The following is a 15709-nucleotide window of genomic DNA, read 5'->3' as shown; positions in this document are numbered from 1 at the left end:
GTACCACAGTTCTTCCCGATTCGCTCTCTCTCTCTGTACCTCAGTTCACCCGATTTTTTCCCCAATTCCCCTATACCACAGTTCACTTCCACCACCACCAACTTGTCATCCGGCGTCATCTTACACCATGAACCTATCAAATATATATTCCTGTCCATACTATTAAGATATCAGTATCCCCAATTCTTCATGCTCAGTGCAAAGGTAACCAGGTCGACCAAATGTGAACAGAAGCTGCTTATGTACGTGGGTGGAAAATTCGTATATGAGGTATGGGAGTTTATACGTTCTTGAGTCTCATGGTAGTACGTAGGGGGGGTGGGTGATGAAAACCTGCCGCCTACTCACCCAACCCTCACTAAAACGATTCTCGAGGGATGCACTGACGTAACTCCGAAACGAACATATGTCCACGTTACCAGCGACTCTATTCGTTGGCACATTTCACTCATACAGCCAGGGGATTCTCTAGTAGGGATCACACCCGCTCACGAACTCCCTCCCTCCCACACGAGTTGGCAGCTCTCTCGGCAACGGCTCAAGTGACCCTCCTCCCCTCTATCTCCACTGGACGCGAAGGATTCCGCCACACAGGATGAGGATCGACCAGGTGTACACCATCGTGGTGGCGAGGTCGGCCCGAACTTCGGTACTGATCGTCTTGTCTTTAGCTTCCATCTCGGTCTCGTTGCCCCACCACCAACACGGGTCGTCGTCGTTGCTGCCCCACCACCAACACGGGTCGTCCTCGTTGCTGCCCCACCACCAACACGGGTCGTCCTCGTTGCCCCACCACCACCACGGGTCGTCGTCGGGTCAAGCAGTCATTGTCAACGGCACGGAGGCCAAGGTGGGCTACCTGGAGGAGGCCTTCGTATTCTGCAAGGCCGAGTTATCGACGGCCAGCCGCCACTACGAACTACAGTGGAGCACTTCCTCGGGTGGCGTCGTCGCCAGACACTCCAGGGGAGGCGGTTCCTTCGTCTCTTCGCTGGGCTCTGGCGGCCACTCGCCTCACTCTTACCTCGTCTTCCACAACTTCCTGAGCAGGTTGGCCGGGGACTACACCTGCAGGCTGCTCTTCAAAAACAGTGAGGTTCACTGGTCGACGATTCGGGTCGTCTCATCGTCCTAGTGACGATCGACAGGAGCAGTGTGATCCAGCTGTCCCTCAGAGGCAACATGACGGCAATCCACAGAGGCCCAGGTGTCCTCAGAGGTCATGACGCTAACAACAGCCGTAGGGTTGCAGCTGACCTCAGAGGTCATGACGCTGACGTCATCCGCAGGGGCCCAGCTGACCTAACACTAAAGACATTGGTTCTTTTCAGTGTATTATCGTATGTAAAATCAAAAGTGAATCTCATTCAATTATTTTTTTTCTCAGTGTATTATAGTTTTGCAAACTCAAAAGTGAATCTCGTTCCATTTTTGATATTCAACACAGTTTATTATCGTTTCTAAACTCAAAAGTGAATCTAATTCCATTCTTTTTTTTACTTGTATATCTTTGTATTAACGTTTCTGAACTGAAAAGTGAATCTCATTTAATTTTTCTATATTCACAGTGTGTTTAATTTATTCAAAATAAATCAGTTCACTAACAGGGCAGTTTGTTTCCACCCGCAAATGTTTACTTAGGAAGATTGTGTGTGCATTACATGAGGGAGTGTGGCAGATGGTGTATGTGTGGCAGGTGGTGTATGTGCGAGGTTATGAACCCCATCCACCCCCCACAGTGTGCTTGCACCAGCTGTCTGTGTGTTTGATCATACCAGGGAAGAATAATAATTCCATTGGTCAGCTGTAAGTCCCTTCGAATGCAACCATTCTCTCTCTCTCTCTCTCTCTCTCTCTCTCTCTCTCTCTCTCTCTCTCTCTCTCTCTCTCTCTCTCTCTCTCTCTCTCTTCAGCTCTCTCTCGTTGTTGAGCGGAACTGACCATCGCACACACGGGCAAATGATATTGCTGCTGTAGCACCATTAAGCGGCGGGCAATACAGATCATCATTCAAACTCAGAAGTGCCGTAACACTCCCCCCTCCCCAACACACACACACACACACACACACACCACACACGCGCGCGCACCACATACAGAAAGAAACACCCGTGTCGCGCGAAGACGGCCCGTTAAGAGCCACGATGGAGTTCTTCCATAAAACCCAAGGTCTACCTTACGATAACCCTAAATACCACCATTCAAAAAAGAACACACACAAAAAAAAAAATATATATATTCAACGTGATCACAAGCTGGACAGAACTGCACTCTGAATTTCCCATTTTTGACGCAAGAATAATATATATAAAAAAAAAAACAGTGCGTAGTCAGTCATAATATTACGAGGGTATACGAGGTGCCAATATTGACATAGGGTTGCATGGGGGGAGGAATCGTCTTTACATCACGCAAACCACATATGATTCATGATTTTGGATACGTCTTGTTTAACGTCGGGGTCTCATCACAAGATACTATTACCTTCCTCATACGTATGAGAGAGACATCAATGGAGAGATAAGAGATCCTTGGTGTTGATAACAATAACGCTGATATAATTGTCTCGTCATTTTCCCCGCAGACACGAACGTTTGTGGAGGTAAGTACACAAACCTGTGGCATAGAGAATGGTTCTGGATGTAGTAGAATCATGTTCCTCACCGTTGCCATATGTCATTCTTTTCATCATGCAGGGTAAGGATGAAAGAGATAACGTCTCGTTTTTCCCGTACATAAGATTTTGGTAAACTGTCAAGTCTGGTTTACCGATCTAAACGCAGTTTTATCAGCACAACCTTTGATGACTAATACGGAAATTTGACTGTTTTTTCTCCCCCCAGAAACCTTTCTAGAACTCCTGCGATCTAAGGCTGCTTTACTTCCAGTAGCAGGGTAATGTGGTCGATTCATCTTAAGTTCTCTGACGAGACAAAGGTAATATTTCACTGTACCCTGAGCAGGTGTAGTCCGGTAACACATACACACATATGATGTATATATATATATATATATATATATATATATATATAATGTTTATTCATTAGACTTTGTCGCTGTCTCCCGCGTTAGCGAGGTAGCGCAAGGAAACAGACGAAAGAATGGCCCAACCCACCCACATACACATGTATATACATAAACGCCCACACACGCACATTTACATACCTATACATTTCAACGTATACACACATATACATACATACACATATACATATATACACATGTACATATTCATACATGTTGCTTTCATCCATTCTCTCCGCCACCCCGCCACACATGAAATGGCACCCCCCATTCCCTCTCCTGCGCGCGAAGTAGCGCTAGGAAAAGACAACAAAGGCCACATTCGTTCACACTCAGTCTCTAGCTGTCATATGTAATGCAACGAAACCACAGCTCCCTTTCCTAATCTAGGCCCCACAAAACTTTCCATGGGTTACCCCAGACGCTTCACATGCCCTGGTTCAATCCACTGACAGCACGTCGAGCCCAGTATACCACATCGTTCCAATTCACTCTATTCCTTGCACGCCTTTCACCCTCCTATATGTTCAGGCTTCGAACGCTCAAAATCTTTTTCATTCCTTCCTTCCACCTCCAATTTGGTCTCCCACTTCTCGTTCCCTCCACCTCTGACATATATATCCTCTTTGTCAATCTTTCCTCTCTTATTCTCTCCATGTGACCAAACCATTTCAACACACCCTCTTCTTCTCTCAACAACACTCTTTTTATTACCACACATCTCTTACCCTTCCATTACTTACTCGATCAAACCACCTCACCACATATTGTCCTCAAACATCTCATTTCCAACACATCCACTCTCCTCCGCACAACCCTGTCTATGCTATAGCCCATGCCTCACAACCATATAACATTGTTGGAAGCACTGTTCCTTCAGAAATACCCATTTTTGCTCTCCGAGATAACGTTCTCGCCTTTCACACATTCTTCAACGCCTCCAGAACCTTTGCCCCCTCCCTTACTGTGTGACTCACTTCCGCTCCCATGGTTCCATCCGCTGCCAAATCCACTCCCAGATATCTAAACCACTTCACTTTCTCCAGTTTTTCTCCATTCAAACTTACCTCCCAATTTACTTGTCCCTCAACCCTACTGAACCTTGCTTTTATTCACATTTACTGTCAGCTTTCTTCTTTCACTCACTTTACCAAACTCAGTCACCAACTTCTGCAGTTTCTCACCCGAATCAGCCACCAGCGCTGTATAATCAGCGAACAACAACTGACACTTCCTAAGCCCTCTCATCCACAACAGACTGCATACTTGCCCCTCTCTCCAAAACTCTTGCATTCACCTCCCTAACAATACCATCCATAAACAAATTAAACAACCTTGGAGACATCACACACTCCTACCGCAAACCGACATTCACTGGGAACCAATCATTTTCCTCTCTTCCTACTCGCACACATGCCTTATATCCTTGATAAGAACTTCTCACTGCTACTAGCAACTTACCTCCCACACCATATACTCTTAATACCTTCCACAGAGCATCTCCATCAACTCTGTCATATGCTTTCTCCAGACCCAGACTACATACAAATCCGTTTGTTTTTCTAAGTATTTCTCACATACATTCTTCAAAGCAAACACCTGATCCATGCATCCTCTACCACTTCTGAAACCACACTGCTCTTCCCCAATCCGATGCTCTGTACATGCCTTCATCCTCTCAGTTATATCCTCCCATGTCATTTCCCAGGAGTACTCAAACTTATACCTCTGTATTTTGAACACACACCTTTATCCCCTTTGCATTTGTACAGTAGTACTATGCACGCATTCCGCCAGTCCTCAGGCACTTCACCATGAACCAAACATACATTAAATATCCTCACCAACCAGTCAACAACACAGTCATCACCCTTTTTTAAAAAATTCCACAGCAATACCATTCAAACCCACCGCCTTGCCGGCTTTCATCATCCGCAAAGCTTTCACTAACTCTTTTCTCTTTACCAAATCATTCTCCCTGACCCTCTCACTTCACACACCACCTCAACCAAAACACCCTATATCTGCCACTCTATCATCAAACACGTTCAACAAACCTTCAAAATACTCACTCCATCTCCCTCTCACTTCACCACTACTTGTCATTACCTCTCCAGTAGCCCCCTTCACTGATGTTCCCATTTGTTCTCTTGTCTTATGCACTTTATTTACCTCCTTCCAAAACGTCTTTTTATTCTCCCTAAAATTTAATGATGCTCTCTTACCCCAACTCTCCTTTGCCCTCTTTTTCCCCTCTTGCACCTTTCTCTTGACCTCTTACCTCTTTCTTTTACACATCTCCCAGTCATTTGCCCTATTTCCCTGCAAAAATCGTCCAAACGCCTCTCTCTTCTCTTTCACTAACAATCATACTTCTTCATTACATCACTCGCTACCTTGTCTAGTCTGCCCACCTACCACTTTTCTCATGCCACAGGCATCTTTTGCGCAAGCCAGCACTGCTTCCCTAAATACATTTCGTTCCTCCCCCACTTCCCTTATGTCATTTGCTCTCACCATTTTTCATTCTGCACTCAATCTCTCCTGGTACTTCCTCACACAAGTCTCCTTTCCAGCTCACTTACTCTCACCACTCTCTTCACCCCAACATTCTCTCCTCTTTTCTAAAACCTTTACATATCTTCATCTTCACCTCCACAAGATAATGATCAGACATTGGTGTACATGGGGTTTTCAGTGTTGTAAATGGAAATGGTGAAGGGCTTGTAGATTTGTGTGATGAAAAAGGACTGGTGATTGGGAATACCTGGCTTGATAAGTATACATATGTAAGTAAGAGAGATGGCCAGAGAGCGTTATTGGATTACGTATTGATTGATAGGCACGTGAAAGAGAGACTTTTGGATGTTAATGTGCTGAGAGGGGCAACTGGAGGGTTGTCTGATCATATATATGTATATATATAAGCTACATGGACAACGGTTGGGCACAGTATAGGTTCGTTGATTGGTCTGTCAGGCCAATCAGCTTTCCAGGATCAGAAAGGTCTTCATTGTCAAACTACATCCACCCATTAAAAATCAACACCTTCCTCAGCTGGTAAAGTGTTAAGAAGGAGAGTTCTAAAACTTCTCTATACACCTTTATTGGTTTTTGTAGACCACATGTATAACAGAAAATGGTGAATCATTACCATATGCAACAGCAGGAATGCTCACCACCTGGCGGCAGCTAGTGTAATTAACCGACAATAACAGACCCCTACCCAAGGACCAAGTGGCACTGTCTTCTACAACTGTCATTATGGTGGTCGCAGAGTTTAAAGTGGGTGTATCAAGATCCAGCAGGGGAATTATGATGTGAATTCCTCAGATGAAACCTATGGGGCACATCTCTACTATGTGGTCAGGTGAGAGGTAAGATTCAAGTAGAATGTGATGTATAGATATTGTGTACAGTGGAGTGGGATGCATTAACATTGTGTACAGTGGAGTAGGATCCGTATAGTGGAGTGGGATGTATAATCATTGTGTATAGTATGAGTGGATGACAAGCTTATTATTTTGTGTATTGTTAGTGAATGTCATATATAATGATATATATTATGAGCAATCATCTAATTCTAGCTCAGTATTTTTATTAGTTCCTTGTTGACTGTGCACATAAATGCCAGTGAAGTATTTACCACTTTACAAACTACAGGAAATAAATCAGGAACAGTTGTGTTTTGTGAATAGGAGCAGTGTATTGAAAATATTCAAGAAGATGGTAAGGGTTGGTTATGTTAAGGAGATTGGATGATTAACATAAAAGTAGGTTATACACTTGTAGTACATATTACTTCAATCCATAAAATCCTCACCTAGTAGTCTATATGGTATTAGAGATAGACCCGTCTGGTCCAGGGCCCCACTTCTCAGCAGTATATTAAGGATCTCATTGCTAATATATGAGAAAGAAAGCTGATCATTACTTTTTCTGTACTTCGTACCATTTATCAAGATGATGTAAGGTACAAAGTTTTCATTGACATGTGACATGTAATACAAGAGGTGATAGAAAATGAGATTTGTATTTTTCCAATAGGTAGAATGTATTCAGGTGTTATCAGAAAAAAATCATTTAGATTATCAGATCGTAACTATGTTTACAATCATCATATATGTCAAGATGCTTTAGTGAAAAACCTATCATGAAAGGTGTTGTTATAAACCGAAGTTGAAAAGTTTTAAAAGCCTGCTGTGAATGGATAGACTAAGGTGTGTTTGAAATTTCTTGTGCCTCTCAAGATGAGCCTTTTGACTGACTGTCTCTGAAAACATGAAAAATGTGAAAGTAATGTAATCCGACAGAAAACTATCACAATTTTATCAAACAATAAACCCTTGATAATAGTGGCAGTAAATAAGAAACTGGTTCAGAAGAAAATGTATTAGCTTTTTACAGCAAACTGATACTGAAAGTATTGTAGAACAAACGATAAAGAAGTAGGAGTATGCAAAAGAACCACAAAAGTAAAACTAAACGAAGCTTGTTAAGCAAGAATGCACAAAAAACCTGGAGAAGACATAGTGCAGTCACAGGTCAGAAGGCAAAATATTGTGTTGCTCTCCCTGAATAGGATTAATTTGATGAGAATCTCAACACATTTTGATCAGGCTTGGACAGTGGTGATGCAGCAAGACAAATTATTAATGTACAGGATAACTTGAGTGGAGCTCATCATAGATGCTTGTAATGTGTGCATTTAACCTTAGAGAAACATTTAATGAAATCTCATATCCAGTAAATCAGCAGTTCCTGATGATGTATATCACTTCTGTTACTTAAGTCTCTTTGTAACACAAGCATTTGGTGTACAGTTTGTTATGACTATATAAATGATCTTATGTGATTGTTATAGAAAACAGCCACATTTGTATCTCTGCTTCAGAAGGACCCTTCTGAAGTCTTGAAAGATTACAGATTGTAAAGTGATAGCTGTATCTTTCATTTGTCCAAAATGATTACTATAGAAATGTATAGAGATTGAAGTAGAGTATAGAGTTAATAATTTTCAGTTTGCTTATAGATCAGGAAAGTCTGCTGTGGATGTCATTTCCAGGGAATTCTATATTTGAGTTCTTCAATAGTATTCTCACCTGTGTTAGAGCATTATTTAATGCTATGAAGCCTACCATATTTAATCAACATACTAATAAAGTTATCTTTCTCGCCAGTAGTTTATTCTTGTATTCAATACTCTTGATCTAATAGAATACAGCGAGTACGACTTGGGGACTTCTTTATCAGCTATTACTACTATTAATGCAAATTACCCTTAGGGTTGTGTTGTAGGACTTGTTATACACATTATATCATTATAATCTGGTTGTCATGTTTCATTGATTGGAAGATTGTATAATATGCTGATTAGAAAGTGAATGTTCGTTTAGTTGAGGGAGATGACATAAGCAATTAGGAATTTCAAATATCTGATGTTATTGTAATATAATGAAGATAAGCTTTTCTGAAAGTAAAGAAACAAGTGAATTTGACCCCAGTAGAAAAAAAAATATAGGCATGATCAGCCGACAATTAATGGTAATATTGGTTAAAGTGTGTTAGAATTTTAATTACCTGGTCATTTCACACAAATTTTTTTTTTTGGCAGATTTAGATAGAAACCATAGCTTTTGTGTTTTGAGATTTTTTGATATGTGATTTATTTTATGTATTTTGGTGGAATTCAGCTAACAACGCCGTGTTAGTAGACACCATTTACAGACACGCAACAAGGGCAATTAACTCGTGAGAAATAGGAATATTAGCATAAATCTTGCGTGTAAAATAGCAAGTACTATAATAAAAGACCATACATGCAATAATAATGAGTAATGAGTAGTGGTAGTCTTAATGATGGTACTAATGAAAATGATAATAGTGATAATAACAAGTCATTTTCTTTGTTTCGTACTTGTTTTCCATATCCCACTTTAGCAAGGCATTGCCAGGAACAGACAATGAAAAGGTCTTTTTTCACTCACATCCATTTTCTAGCTATCACTTGTGATGCACCAAAACCATGTCTCCTTATCCACAGACTACCATGAAGATAGAGAAATTATGATTACTGGAAGAGCCTAAGAACAACAACATGCAAGTAATAGAATGAACTACATTGAAACAAACACAACATCAACAATGAAAGCAGTTGAAGATGAACCACACTGAAACAAACACAGCATCAACAGTAAAAGCATTGGAAGATCATGGACAATTATTATTAAGTTACTCAATGACAACAGTAACTGCAGGAGTAGCATTCATAAATGCAGTGAAGTGGCTTTAGTTTTAAAGGGAGAGATATCTACTTGAATGAAATGAAAACGATCTAAGAACAGAAATTCTTTTATTGATATGAAAGAGTCATGGTAATATTTAGAAAACTGATTTGTTTTTTATTCATGTTTGAGTTGAATTACCTTTAGACATGTTTCTTTGTGATATAGTTTGTTCTTAATGTATAGGACAGTCAAAGTATCAATTATGTAGATTAGAATGGTTGTTATTAGCCATAATTAATGGCATGATTAATGCCAAGCACATACAGATTAGATATTTCTTTGAAATTATGGTTCTGTGCATTTCAAAATTAATATGCTTTCCCAGAACTCGACTTTCCATAGTGTGGTAAGTTAAGTTTAAAAAGTATGTAAGATGTACATCATCATTTCATCATAAATGTTATTATAAAAGTACAATGCCTCAAATGGTATAACAAGAATAGAGCCTGAAATGTAAATATACATTATTACCTCATCAGGATGATTGTTGGGTTGTGAAAAAAAAAATCCTTTTGGAAATAAGCCTAAAGGACATGTTGATTATCATCAACAGTGAGTAAGAGATGATAAGTAGAAAAGACTTGGTGTAAATATGCAGTGCATTGAGATGTGCAGGCAGATCACTATATATTCACAAGTAAGAGATGTTGGGCAGAAATAATTGATGTGTGGTTGTATCCCATGGGAAATGCCTTGGCCATCATACTTTATTGGAACTGTGGTTGTAGTGTTTCGTGGTGTGGGTGACAAGGGAGATGGAAGGAAGTACAATGCCGAACCTTATGTGGCAAATCTTAAGGAGACCAACATCAGACCAAAAACTGTTACAGTATATCACACTCAGATACTGCTGAGCTGTTCAACTTGCTGCAGTTTCACCCGTGTCAAGAGTAATGCACCAAGAACAGATTTCGTCATGCACTTCCCATACCTCAGTGGGAATCATTCACTCTGCTTCTCCATTTCAGTCTCTAAATGCCTGAGGGTGTTATGGGAAGTATTTGTGAACAAGAGTGCACAATGGAGGGTAAACAAACAGCATGTTCACCATATGACAAATCATTTTTTAGATTCTACCATGGAAAGTCATGCTCACACATGTAAGTAGCTTTAACAAGTGTTGTAAGTGCAATGAATGCTTTCTGAAACATCATGAACTTGTACATCATATGGAAGTTCACCGAAGAAAGAAGCAGTTTAAACGTTCACATTGCCAGAAGACCTTCTTCTGGAAGAATGTTTTAGTGAGGCACACGAATATTCATACAGGAGAAGAACCATATGAATGTTCACATTGCCAAAAGACCTTCTGGAAGAATTTTTTAGTGAGGCACATGAATATTTATACAGGAGAAGAACCATATGAATGTTCACATTGTCAAAAGACCTTCTTCTGGAAGAATGTTTTAGTGAGGCACATGAATATTCATACAGGAGAAGAACCATATGAATGTTCACATTACCAAAAGACCTTCTCTTGGAGGAGTGATGTAGTGCAGCACATGACTATTCATACAGAAAAGAAGGGATATGAATGCTCCCATTGCCAAAAGATATTCTACCAGAGGAGTACTTTAGTGGAACACTTGAATATTCACATAAGAGAGAGAACATACAAATGTTCACAGTGCCAAAAGACCTTCTGCCATAGAAGAGCTTTTATGAGGCACATGTCCAATCAACCGAGAAAGAAGACACATGAATGTTCTCGTTGTCATAAGAACTCCCAGAAAAGTAAGTTAGTGGATCACATGACTTTTCACACAGGAGAGAGGTTATATGAATGTTCATGTTTCGTATAATCCTTCTCTCGGAGAAGTCTTTTAGTGCAGCACATGACTGCTCATACAGGGAAGAAACCATATGAATGTTTGCAGTGCCATAGGACCTTCTTTAGGAAAACTTACCTTATCACAGGATATGACTATTCATACAGGAAAGAAGCCATATGAATGTTCATTGCCAAAAGACTTTCTCCTGCAGGTACCATTTACTGAGACATGTGGAGAATCATAAAGGAAAGAATGCTTTTGAATGTTTACAGTATCGAAGGATCCTCTCCCAAAGGAATTGTCTAATGCACTACACGAATATTCCCACTGAAGAGGAGCCCTTCATCTGGGACCAACATAATCAAGACTGAGCAAACCCACTACATGTTCTGTCAGACTTAAGAGTCAGTGTAACAAGATGGTGTCCTGCCAGCATTCATCCGAGAACCACTTGAAGGCGGAGAAAACTTGTAGTTCTGAAGGAGTGAAACACAAAGTTGATATAGATGCAGAATTCATCACTATGATGTGGACCAGTGTCCAGAAATGGCTAGAGGTCATCTTTCAGTCTCCCATCTAGATTCAGATGGAAGACATTGATATTTTTAAGGAAGGAACAGTAACTCATCAAGCAAGATTGAATACATCCACATATCTCACAAGAAAATATATAACCTTTGGGGAGTTGTGGAAGGATACTGTCCTGACTCTATATCATTTTTCTCTGAGATGAGGTAATTTGTATGTTTGCATATTTCACTTGTTAATATTCCATTTGGTTAACATGTTCTGGAGTAATGGTAATGATTATCTTTCACCTCATCACTTCATAAAGCACTGATGATTAATCAATACTTTTGTAGTACAATGCAAGATCTTTCCATGGTTTACCCCAGACGTTTCACATGCACTGGCTCAGTTCATTGACAGCACATCGACCCCAGTATACCACATGTTTCCAATTCACTCTGTTCCATGCATGCCTTTCACCCTCCTGTATGTTCAGGCCCCGATCACTGAAAATCTTTTTCACTCCATCCTTTCACCTCCAGTTTGGTCTCCCACTTCTTGTTCCCTCCACATCTGACACACATCCCCTTTGTCAACCTTTCCTCACTCAGTCTCCATATGTCCATACCATTTCAATACACCCTCTTCTGCTCTCTCAAGCACATTTCTTTTTATTACTTCCTCGATGAAACCAGCACACAACATATTGTCCTCAAACATTTCATTTTGAGGAACACTTTATACTGGCATTCTACTAACACCTTTGGGAGATGAGTATTTATAGATCAGTTTTTCTGTTTACTCTGTAGTACTTTACAGTTCATGCTAGTACTTTTAGCAAAAGATTAATGTGGCACTGACTTTGCCATGTGTTGGGAAGCTCTTGGAAAACAGAAGAATTACAAAACATGTCTTTGTATCATTTTTTTAATATATACATTATAAAAAGTACAATAATACTTAGAAATGAATAGTGTCCATGTCATTTATAATATATAGCTAATAGATGCATGATTGTAATAAATGTTGCCAATAATTTCTTTGCACTAAGTACTAACCATCCGCAACACACAGAAATGTGGCTAATGTTAACTTTATTCTAATGAATATGAAAACTGTAATTGTACTCGAGACTAACATCAGTCCCTCCCAAGCTGTTTCAATTTTGTTCTTGTGGTTGGTTCTCCTTTTTTATTTCATTGTATCACTCTTATATATGTTGTTGCTGAAAAGCGTTTCTTGCTACTTTGTTCATATTTTGTTCTTTTGACAGCTTGTTGGTCAGGAAGCTTGGAGGCACACTTCATATTCATCTGCTACACATCAAGAGCTGCCAGTGATAAAAAGAAGACCATTACTTTAAGGTAATACAAATAATATAAAGTTCAGGTCTTACATGTTAACTAAACCAAAATGAGAAAGTAAACATCAAATTCTGATAACTGAGAAAGCTCTGATCTTTAATGTATGATGTTGAAAACTATGTAGAAATAAGAGTATCAGATGATAACAGGTTAACATCAGTTAATCATATGTAGACATTAGATGCTAACATGAATCATTGGCTGTATACAGAGGTCATCAATTACTCATGCGATATAGAGACAGGATGCTTGGATTTAAACCACTATATCAAGATTTTAACATCAACATTGTAGAGAGACCAGACTTTTCACTTCAGTACAAAAACTATATGGAATGACAAAATGACAATAGAAGAACATATCAATGACATGTATATTTAGGAAGAAATTATCTGTCCGTCCAGACACAGTAACATTTGTGGAATAGAGGGTGGGTGGAGAGCGTTAACCTTAACGACTTAATGTAAGTTATAAGTGTCTGTGAAAAGGAGTGGGACATGGTATTAATGGTGAAGGCTGCATAGAGAATGAGATACCTGCATCAGAGTTTATTAGCAGCCAAATCCAACGTCTCTGTTTGCGGGTAACTATATAAGGGTTTGGCTAAGTTTTGATGACAATGAAGTAGGCAATATATCTAGAAATATAGTAATCATTATTGTAACTACATTTTCATATTAAAGATATGTATATCATGTAAAAGCTATGAAATTAGGCTTATTACTATCTAAATATGATAATTGAAATTGAATTTTTCAATTTAGGTTATGTTTCATTGTTGGCAGAGAGAACTTGAGCGACAGAGGCAAACCCCCTCCAGCGAACGTGATGGTCTTAAGACGTCTCCCCGTTTAGCGGCAGGCGAATTTTGCACGACAAAGGAGCACACCATCCTCATCCTCGCCTGGGCCGCCAACATCGCTATGTTCCTGCTGGAACTGCCCAGACACTGCTGTTCTCGCCGCTAAGAGCCAGGCACTGCTGGAGCTGCTCAGGCACTGCTGCTCTCGCCACTAAGAGCCAGGCACTGCTGGAGCTGCTCAGGCACCGCTGCTCTCACCGCTAAGAGCCAGGCACTGCTGGAGCTTCTCAGGCACCGCTGCTCTCGCCACTAAGAGCCAGGCACTGCTGGAGCTGCTATGGCATAGTTGTATTGATGCTAAGAGCCAGACACTGGTAGTGTTGCTTAGGCATCGCTGCTCTTACCGTAGAAGGCAGGCAATACTGTACCAGCCAGCACCAGTGCTGATAGGATCCTCACACTATTAAAAGTGTTTAGGTCATATTCCTCTCATCGTCAGCTGTCCATCACTGGTGGGGTTGCTCAGGTACCAGTGCTCTTACCTCTGCCACCAGCGAGAGGGAGGGCTTAGGTAGTAGAGTAATGGCCCCTCCCATGACCCCCCTGCAAATTGAAGGCGTACTACTCTGACTATATTTTAATATGTGACTGCCACCGGTGAGAGGGAGGGCTCGGATGGTAGTGTATTGGCCCCTCCCAGTACCCCAGCTAACTCGAGCATTATCCTGTTAAGACATTCGCACTTCTCCGATATTTAAGGCACTATTACTCTCATATACCAAGCACTATTCACTGCTTACACACCACTGCTTTTATGCTTGGCGTATCAAACATTTTCCTCTACTGACCACCTGGAAATATAGGACTCTGGTGGTAGGTCACATATCCTGGACTTAGTTATAATCAATTATCAATCAGCACAAAACACTCGTATGTCGGTCCACACGTGTGTTACAGTGTCCTGGTCCTTTTGTTTGAAGTCAGGATTTCCATACTGTTAGGACATTCCGGCACGAGTTACAACTTTCAGCAGTCAGTATAATAAACAACTGCAGATTATAATCTTGAGAAAATATATGTGAATCAACTACAGCACATTTTGCAGTCTAATCTTATAGAATTAGGCGTACAGTAGTTATACTTGATTATTCTAGTGTTCTATATTTTAATGTTTAAGTCAACTATGTATATGCTTAAGAAGGTTTTAATAGAATCAGTATGACCATGAAAATTTAACTAAGGTTGGTGTGTAGGATATCATAATGGCAGACACAGAAAGGCACTGGAGTACCACTGTAAGTTAAGAAGCTGTGATGAATGGTGGGTGGGCAGACCAAGCCACAGAGATGAGGAACTTGGCTAGTACACTAACATGGGTTTGTTCCCCTATACACTGGTTAAGGTGGGCTGGTCAGTATACAGAGAGTAGTGGGTCATCCTCTACACAGGTGAGGATAGGCTGGTCAGTACACAAGCATGAGTGGATTAACCACAACACAGACAGTGATTCCCCTTGACCACTCCGACTGTCACTCTAAGTGAAGGCCACTTTGTTCAGTTCACTTTAGTTTGATATAAAGCACACCATTCTACTGTTGGGAGAAATATTGTCATAATACACTGTGGTGATTGTACTTTAGATAAATATCAGTATTTATTTCTAGGTAAATAAACAGGTAAATCAGTAAGTCAGGATGTACTCGTCTCTGTAAGAGAATTTGATTTTCTGTAGATTATCCAAGAGCCTAATATCCTGGGCGGCTCTGAAAATGAGATGATCCTACTTTCCTTTGATTATCATTCCTTTATGATTTCATGATTGTTAAACATACCAGGTATTTGGAAATGTTCCAAGCTTGTGTAGTTACATTTAGAAATAAATACTGTGTACATTAGACATAGTCTCATTATATCCTTCAAAGAACCCAAGGAAGGTGAGTGGAAGGTGAG

The 15709-nt window shown here is 40.3% G+C and overlaps 1 long non-coding RNA gene across 2 annotated transcripts; it reads left to right on the top strand.

The window, feature by feature from the left end:
• Positions 1-3069: 3069 nt before the first annotated feature.
• LOC139746133 (uncharacterized) lies at positions 3070-14592 on the top strand. 2 transcript variants are annotated; one of them, XR_011712078.1, is made up of 3 exons: positions 3070-9398; positions 12867-12957; positions 13743-14592. It is a non-coding gene; the product is annotated as an uncharacterized lncRNA (long non-coding RNA). The 2 variants fall into 2 exon arrangements; XR_011712077.1 differs by lacking the exon at positions 3070-9398 and having other exon boundaries at positions 9407-12957.
• The last annotated feature ends 1117 nt before the right edge of the window (positions 14593-15709 follow it).

The sequence above is a fragment of the Panulirus ornatus genome, chromosome 64 (assembly GCF_036320965.1).
Source record: "Panulirus ornatus isolate Po-2019 chromosome 64, ASM3632096v1, whole genome shotgun sequence".
NCBI lineage: Eukaryota > Metazoa > Arthropoda > Malacostraca > Decapoda > Palinuridae > Panulirus > Panulirus ornatus.
Note: the sequence above shows the minus strand (reverse complement) of the source record. Positions and strands in the feature narration are given on the sequence as shown.